The 7,500-nt window shown below is 44.7% G+C and overlaps 1 protein-coding gene across 2 annotated transcripts in view; it reads right to left on the reverse strand.

Annotated features, from left to right (window-relative positions):
• Window positions 1–7,500, reverse strand: part of LOC126578420 (sortilin-related receptor-like) — a 20,493-nt gene that overhangs the window by 11,291 nt on the left and 1,702 nt on the right. The gene's annotated exons all lie outside the window — the stretch shown is intronic.

Raw genomic sequence — 7,500 nt, forward strand, 5'->3', positions numbered from 1 at the left:
TGAGAATAACGGCTTGCCGTTTCCTGGGAAACCGGGACGCTCGACGACTGTGATAATCTGGAAGAAACCGGGAATGCCACCACAATTGCTCCAATCGCACACCATGGCCGAGCACAATAACATCATTATCCCCTGCCAGCACACATATTATGGCGAGACACGTGTTCTGCCACGAAAATGAATCATTTTAATCCCGGATCCCCACCGTTTTTTTTTTGTTCGCCCTTCCTCCGGATTTTGTCACGACCGGAAGCATTAGAGAAGAGCGTGGTAATTATCGTTGATATACTAAACATGAAGCAATTGTCTGTCGGATCTTGTTGGCCGCGAGAACACAGATTGGAGGCCGTTATGAATCATCAGTTCTATTGAACGGCACACAGTAACATGCAGCTGACTTAAGAAATAGTGTGAAACCGATTCTTTGTTAATGGCGAAAGGATGTTCTAGATACCGTCGCAATGAAACCAGATCCAGCGCACAAAGAACTGGCGCCACGTTTTACAGTGACACATGCCAGTGAGGAGAGAGTGCGGATCAACAGCGCGAAACGATACCAGCGAATGCATCAAGCAAAAGACAGCTGCCCTCGCTTCCGTGCAGTATATAATCAATACAGTTCCATCACCCCTCCTGGGGCCCCCACGGCACCGCTACTGGAAATGTGTGCATCAACCGAGAACCGGTGGATCGATCGAAACAAAATTGCAAACCTTTACATTGAAAACAGCGTCATACGTCGTTGGCGTTCCCGGGTCTGCCTGCCTGGCGACTTAGTACATTACATTATCGTTCAACCAAAGCGGGGACGGGCCATAAGCCTCTTTTCACGACACACAAGCGAAAGGAATGAACAGAACGGAACGACAAAAGTGTAACACGGCGGCGACCAGAGGCCAAACGCATCGTGAGCCACGGAATGGCAAAAGAAGAAATAATAATAAAAAACGAACGAAAACGAAAGAATCCAAACCAAACAAATCGACTTCTTCACGGTTCGTTGTTTGCGTAGTGTTTTCAGTTTTTCCTTCAGCGGTTTTTTTTTATTTTTCATAACAAAAATAGAAAACAATTCCAATAATGTCCCCATTTTACTCTTCGTCGCCCATACGCCATACTCCTCGTGTCCCAGGCGTTCTTGCGTTACACTGAGCAGCGCGCAGGTGGTAGTGGTCCTGCACAGTAGTACATGCCGACGCCCGTACGGAGTGGGCCATTAGTGTCAAGTGAAGCGTACAAAGGACCACGGTGTGACCGGGCGTCCTGTCCAGAAGATGAGTATGTGTCCGATAAGTGGTACAAGCAGAAGCACCCGGCTATCTACTAACCGTTGGCCGGTGGTAGTAGTAACAGCAACGGATGAAACAAAGCAAAATTGGGAACTTTAAGAGAATAATGTCCATAATGGTGGTCTGACTGATTTTTATGGGACCGTCGCGGATGCGTCATCGCGCCTACTTAAAGCGGGGGGGCTGACGTATTTCGCTTTATTTCTGTGGTTTAAACTGTGACAGTGACCTTTCAAGAGGATTGTGTAAAATTTATAGGTCAATTGAAGGAAAACGGAGCAATTGAATTTTGAAAAATAGACCTTCACACATGGTTCAGTGCATTTCGCTACTTGGAAGCGGTTTGGCTCAAAAATCTTTTCAAAATCGGTGTCCATCGTAGCATAAAAACAGCGATAAGCACTATTTGCTAGGAAGTTCCGTCAAGATTTAATAAAAATTAAAGATATTTTATCTTAAAAAAGTAATGTAAAACTCCTTATTAAAGCAAATGGTTTTTTCGATCACTTTTTCAACTTTAAAACAGTATCAAAATTTAAAAAATTAAATATTTAACAAAAAAAATAAACAGGACTACCATGAAAAACTCCTAATCCTGCCAATGAGTATCAGTTAGTATTTCTCACATAATCAAGCACTAGGTTAGGCCATTTTCAAAAAGTGCATTTTCGAAGACACCCCTTTGTGAAATTAATATGATGTCTTAGTGTTAAGCAAATGTTCCTCAAAATAATACCAAATTTTGTTATTTAACATACAGGATGCGCCATCAGGCGATACCCTATTTTAAAGTTGAATAACTTTGTCATTTTTCAGCCGATTTGAACAAATAGGACAGTTTCTGAAACTTCAGTCTATGCCATTTTGGTACTATAATATATTTGGTAACATAAAGCAAATATTGGAGGTGAAATTACCAAAATAACTCCCTAAATGTTGTCAAACACAATGTAAAATGCCCGAAAAAGGGCCGCTGTTTGTATGCGCGAATGAAGGCGGTCATTTGATCGATATTATATTTTGACTATGGAACAATAAATGGCATAGAATTACCTAAATATAACAGGTTTATTTTCTAAAATCGGCTGAAAAATGACAGAGTTATTCAACTTTAATATAGGGTATCGCCTGATGGCGTACCCTATAATGACGGACGAGTCGTATGTTTAACCAACCAAATATTGTTGAACCATTGTAATTTTGTTTGATGCTTAGATAAAACAAGGTTGATAACTTTTGTCGCATAAAATTCCCAAAAACATGCCCGTTTATGGAGTGGATTTACGTAAACCACATTAAAATGCGCAATTTAGCGTCAGTGACGCGAGTTGCGCCCACCAACAAACAAAACTAAGTGCAAATCTTAGTTCAAGGCCAGAAGCCACTGTTGGAAAGTCCCACGAAACGATAAGACAATTGAGAGAAAGTGAGAGAGTCCGGACTGTTGCTGATGGCGATTGCCCTGATGATCCTGCACAACCACCCACCGAGTGGCTAAACTAAGCTGCGTGGGGCGGGCGGGATTTTCTGACTCATTTCTTACCACATCATGCAATGAATGTGAGTCTGATAAGTAGCGCAACATGACCCTCGCTTCTGAGGATTGCTGACGAAGCGCGCAGCGCAAGACGATGCCGTAAGACTCCGCGTTCTCAGCCGTTCTAACGGCATCCAACCGGCCACCAGTCGGCTTTTGCCAAGAGGTAATGTCTCTGGTAGTTACTGATGGAGCCACTTGCCACGTACGATCGCGTTGGAGTTGCTGATAGTGAAGCTCTTTCCTCTGCGTCAAAGAACCATCAGAATTGCTATCTTACATCTCAAGCAAACATTCTCACACCAAGTCACCATCCTTCCTGCTCCGTACTGCTTAAGGATCTTCCGTATCCTTCCGTAGGGCAACAGGACTACCGAACGGCATCAAAAATCACCCCAAAAAAGGGAGCGAAAATCTGAAGCGAACAAAGCGACTCGTGATTTGTAGAAACAAGTATGGTAGGAGAACGGGAGAAGGAAGATTCAATTGAGTAAAATACGATTGATAAGGTCTTTATTGGACGCTTCCGGAATATGAAGGCGCTAGCTAGCTAGCTGGCTGGCTGGCTGGCTGGCTGCCGGACCATCGACCATGATAGTAAATCACATCTCAAACCACCGACCGCACCGCATCCCACTCGCACACCGTGTGCTCTGGAAGGAAGAAACAAGTGTGGACAAGGGGGACAACGACACTCTTGTGTTGTGTTTGCAGTGGGGAGGAAGAAATGGAGCTGAAGGGACACAAAACAAATGTTTGAGAACCATAACCCCCCACGCCGTGGCAGGAAGCAGCATCAACGGACGGAAATTGTCTGCCAACGCCGCAACAGGGTCAAGATTGAGCAGAGTGGGCGCTGTTGGGTCATCCCAATCGTGATAGTGAGATTCCAATTTGGATTTCAATCATCATTTGTTTTGCTTTGCTCCTTCACCGCGTCTCGTCGCCGCATCACGGAAATCACGCCCAGGTCGATTGGGACAAACTCAAAAGTCCGGCTCGATGATAAGCGCGATCCAAATGGATCCTTCCACGTGTGTAATATGTCAATCACGAGTAACGAAAGCACGGCAATCGCAAATGAAGTAATAGATCGATGCGCGATCATCCTTGCAAATCGTTAATTGCTTTCGCGTGCCGTTTGATTAGCAAATTCATTCACAATGCAATGCGTTGTGGTTGATTAGCAAGTGCTGTTTCATCGTTTCGCGATAAGAAATGGCTAGATTCTCCGCATTCGATTGCGTACCTTGGCCTTGGCTACCGTTTGCACAAAGTTGTCTGGTTCGACACTAGATTTTTTTCCAGATCGTCAAGATATTGTCGCGAGGGTTTTAATAAGGGTTAGACACTTTACAAGTGCCAAGATGGGTAGTTTGATCCTCGTGATCCTTATAATTAGTGAAATCAATTAATGAAAACACATAATACATCAATTGACAGATCTGATTCTATTGCTGAAAACATGTAAATTGTTCAAAAGAGACGGGGAATATCGTCCTAAACCTTACACAAGGTTTTAATTTGCCGTTTATCTTTGAAAAAGCAAGAATATAGGCCTGACACATCCAATGCCATCCGCCGGTGCTATTAGAACGTTATTTAAGCAATTTTTTTTTTTTTTTTAGTTGATATCTTACGGACGGAGCCGTATATATGTTATTTAAGCAATAATTGAAGTCAAATCGGTTTAGACGAAAACAAACCCTATTGAAGGAATAGACAGTTTAAAGATAATGTCCAGCCTTATCACAAAAGAGATCAAACAATTCACATGGTCACTACACATTCAATCAACAGATAATATGTTTTATAAACTGGCTACTGAAACAGTTTCCCGATCCAAAATTTTCCCAAAAAAAAATCATAGAAACAAAACCTCGTAGACATTGAAAGATGAATATTTTTGGAGCACAGCATCATTTTTTGTAACGGAAAAACCCCATTTAAAAAGTTTACAGATTGCGGCATGTTTGATAACTCCGCCAGCAACCACACAAGGAAACAAAGCAATGATAAGCACAAAGAAATGAAATGATTAGCGAGCAAAACTTTCTCTTCCTGTATTTTGCATAGTGGCGCAATGACGCCAAAAACTTATCATTTCGAACCAGTTTTTTGATGGAAACTTTAATCTATATTTTTTTAACAACTACGCGAGATGCGAGAGCAGTTGAGATGCAAAAACGCCAGAAAGTGAGGAAGAAAATTGTTCAAAATGTTGACAACAACATGTGTCAAAAGTAAAGAGCGGAGCTCCGCTGCGATCCGAGGTATAAAAATCTGTACCATTTCACATTTTCCGACCAGCATCACTTCCTACCTACCTACATGCATGTTAACATGCGTCCAAATGAGGTTATTAAATGTGCTGCGACTCGCTATACAACTACTCGGTCGGTACTCTATTAACATCACGACAAAACGATGATGGCCCGTTCCGCTTGGCCCTTCATGAGCCAGTTCTAATCATCGTTGGCTACCAGCATTACACACCCATTACTCCAGCCAATTCACCCGCTGCTGACTATGAGGGCGACAGGCGATGTGGAAAGGCGACTCTGTTTCTAATTTGCGCCATGTTTCGTTTTTCTCAATCGAATCATTGTCCACGGTTGAATGCGATGATGCGGGATGGCTGGCTCTCGGAGAACGCACAAGAGCACGGCCACCATCATGACATCGTCCAAAGTTGTTTTTGCATGATTTCACTAGCCCAAAGAGCATCGCTGGGCCTCTACGCTTTGGTTTTGTGTGACCGAAGCAACAAGGGAATAATTGAATAACCATATGGTCCTCTGTCTACGGTAATTAAGTTTCAGCAGAGGATTACCTGCTGCCTGCTGCCTGTGTCAAGGGCATGGCTCCGTTGGCATGTTAAGCGACACTTGACGCAGAAGATTATTTGCCTGCAACCGACGACGACGACGACGACGACGATGCAGCCGGCAAATACAATCCGGACGAAAAAAAAAGAGCCACAGAAGTGTGTCTGTATCGGATTACGGTGCAAACGCTGCTACTGAGACGTGCGATCCATGCGGAAAGGAAGCAGAGTAAAAGATATGATGATGCTCACGAGGATGTGCATCCGACTCGTCGTCACCACAAAATCCCTGGTGTCGGCGCGGGCGCGTGCTAATGAAGTGATGTATCATTCGGTTGCCGCTTTGCATCCCTTTCTTCTACTCTCTCTCTCTCTATTAGTCTTATGAGGTGAGGAGCGAGAAGGAAAATTGATACTGTTCCTCCTCGTACCGTGTGCCTGCAGGGCGTTAATGATGCCACACGATGGCATAATGCGAAACCTGCGCCACCGGCACCGAAACTCTGCTCTCTAAAGAGAGTTTGTCTTCGCTTATCTGGCTGACTGACTGGCTTGCTTGCTGGGTGGCAGTAAAATTGAAGATAAGGAAACTTTCAAGCCCTCTCCACTCAGCGCACTTGACTTCTATCGAGGACTCGCCACCAGCAACCCGGTAGCGTTAAAACAAGCAGCAACAGCAAGGAAATAACCATGACAACCATGACTCTGTCGTACGCTTCCTTGTGCCCTTATAAAACATCTTCATCCTTCCCGTTGGCACAAAAAACATCGACAAGGAACAGAATGCGATGACTCCCTTTATCAAGCCAACGGAGTTCATGCGTATGATTGTTTAGAGAGCAAACATCATGCGTGCGAATGAACTGTGGAACTTTATCGATAAGAAGAAGAAAAACGCGAATTGATCGCACAAAAGAAAGGGTTGGAGTGATTACAGCGAGTTGCCAGCTGCATCTTATCTTGCAAGTAGCAGCAGCAGCAGCAGCAGCAGGATTGATGTAAGTGTGCATGTGTGGTGCATGTGTGTGAATTTCGCACTTTGTTTAAATCCCAAGGAGGACTCTCGCTCTCTTCTGCGCAGGTTCTGCTACTGCTGCATCGATACATCGCCTGCTGTCTGCAGGTACACACAACACCCATCCACCCACTCAATGCACCCAAAAGGGGTATATCTGGCGGTATCTTGCCGCGTTATCTCGTTGTGCGTGACGGTTGTTTACAGTTTTCGCTCGATTTTGACAAATTGACAAAGGTAACCGCGACACGGTGCTACGGTGAGTTCTTTGTTCGGGCGATGGTGAGGCTGGCACATGACTTTGGTCGCGGCGTGGAAGCCAGGGTGGATGGTGGGTGGGGTTCGCGCGATAATACCAGCAGACGCTTGTGCCGCGTCATGACGTGCGCTACCGTGCAGCGACTCGGAAAGAAGCGACGATGATGATGATGATGATGATGAGTTTCAGAAAATCTTGAAATCCGATTCGAAATCCAAACCCCAAAACTGTACCTAAAATTAACCGTAACATGGTTCTGATTAGAAAAAAAAGAGCGATACAGGAAAAGAAGAAGAAAAAGGGGATATGCTAATGAAGACGAACATTCTGTCGACAAACATAACCACCCCCCACCACATGAGTAATGACATGGAAGTGTGTCACTGAATTCCCTCCCCCCGTTCTACCTCAAATCTCCCCCGGGGTGGGGGGGCAATGACCACCGGTGACCAGCGCGACGACTGAATTGAAACCACGCAACGCAAACTAATCACGAGCTGGTCGGTTGGTACGGACGTACAATCTATCAAGGCGGCAATAAATGCGAAAGAAGGGAACCCGGTGGACCCCCGG

Source organism: Anopheles aquasalis, chromosome 3, assembly GCF_943734665.1.
Source record: "Anopheles aquasalis chromosome 3, idAnoAquaMG_Q_19, whole genome shotgun sequence".
Lineage (NCBI taxonomy): Eukaryota > Metazoa > Arthropoda > Insecta > Diptera > Culicidae > Anopheles > Anopheles aquasalis.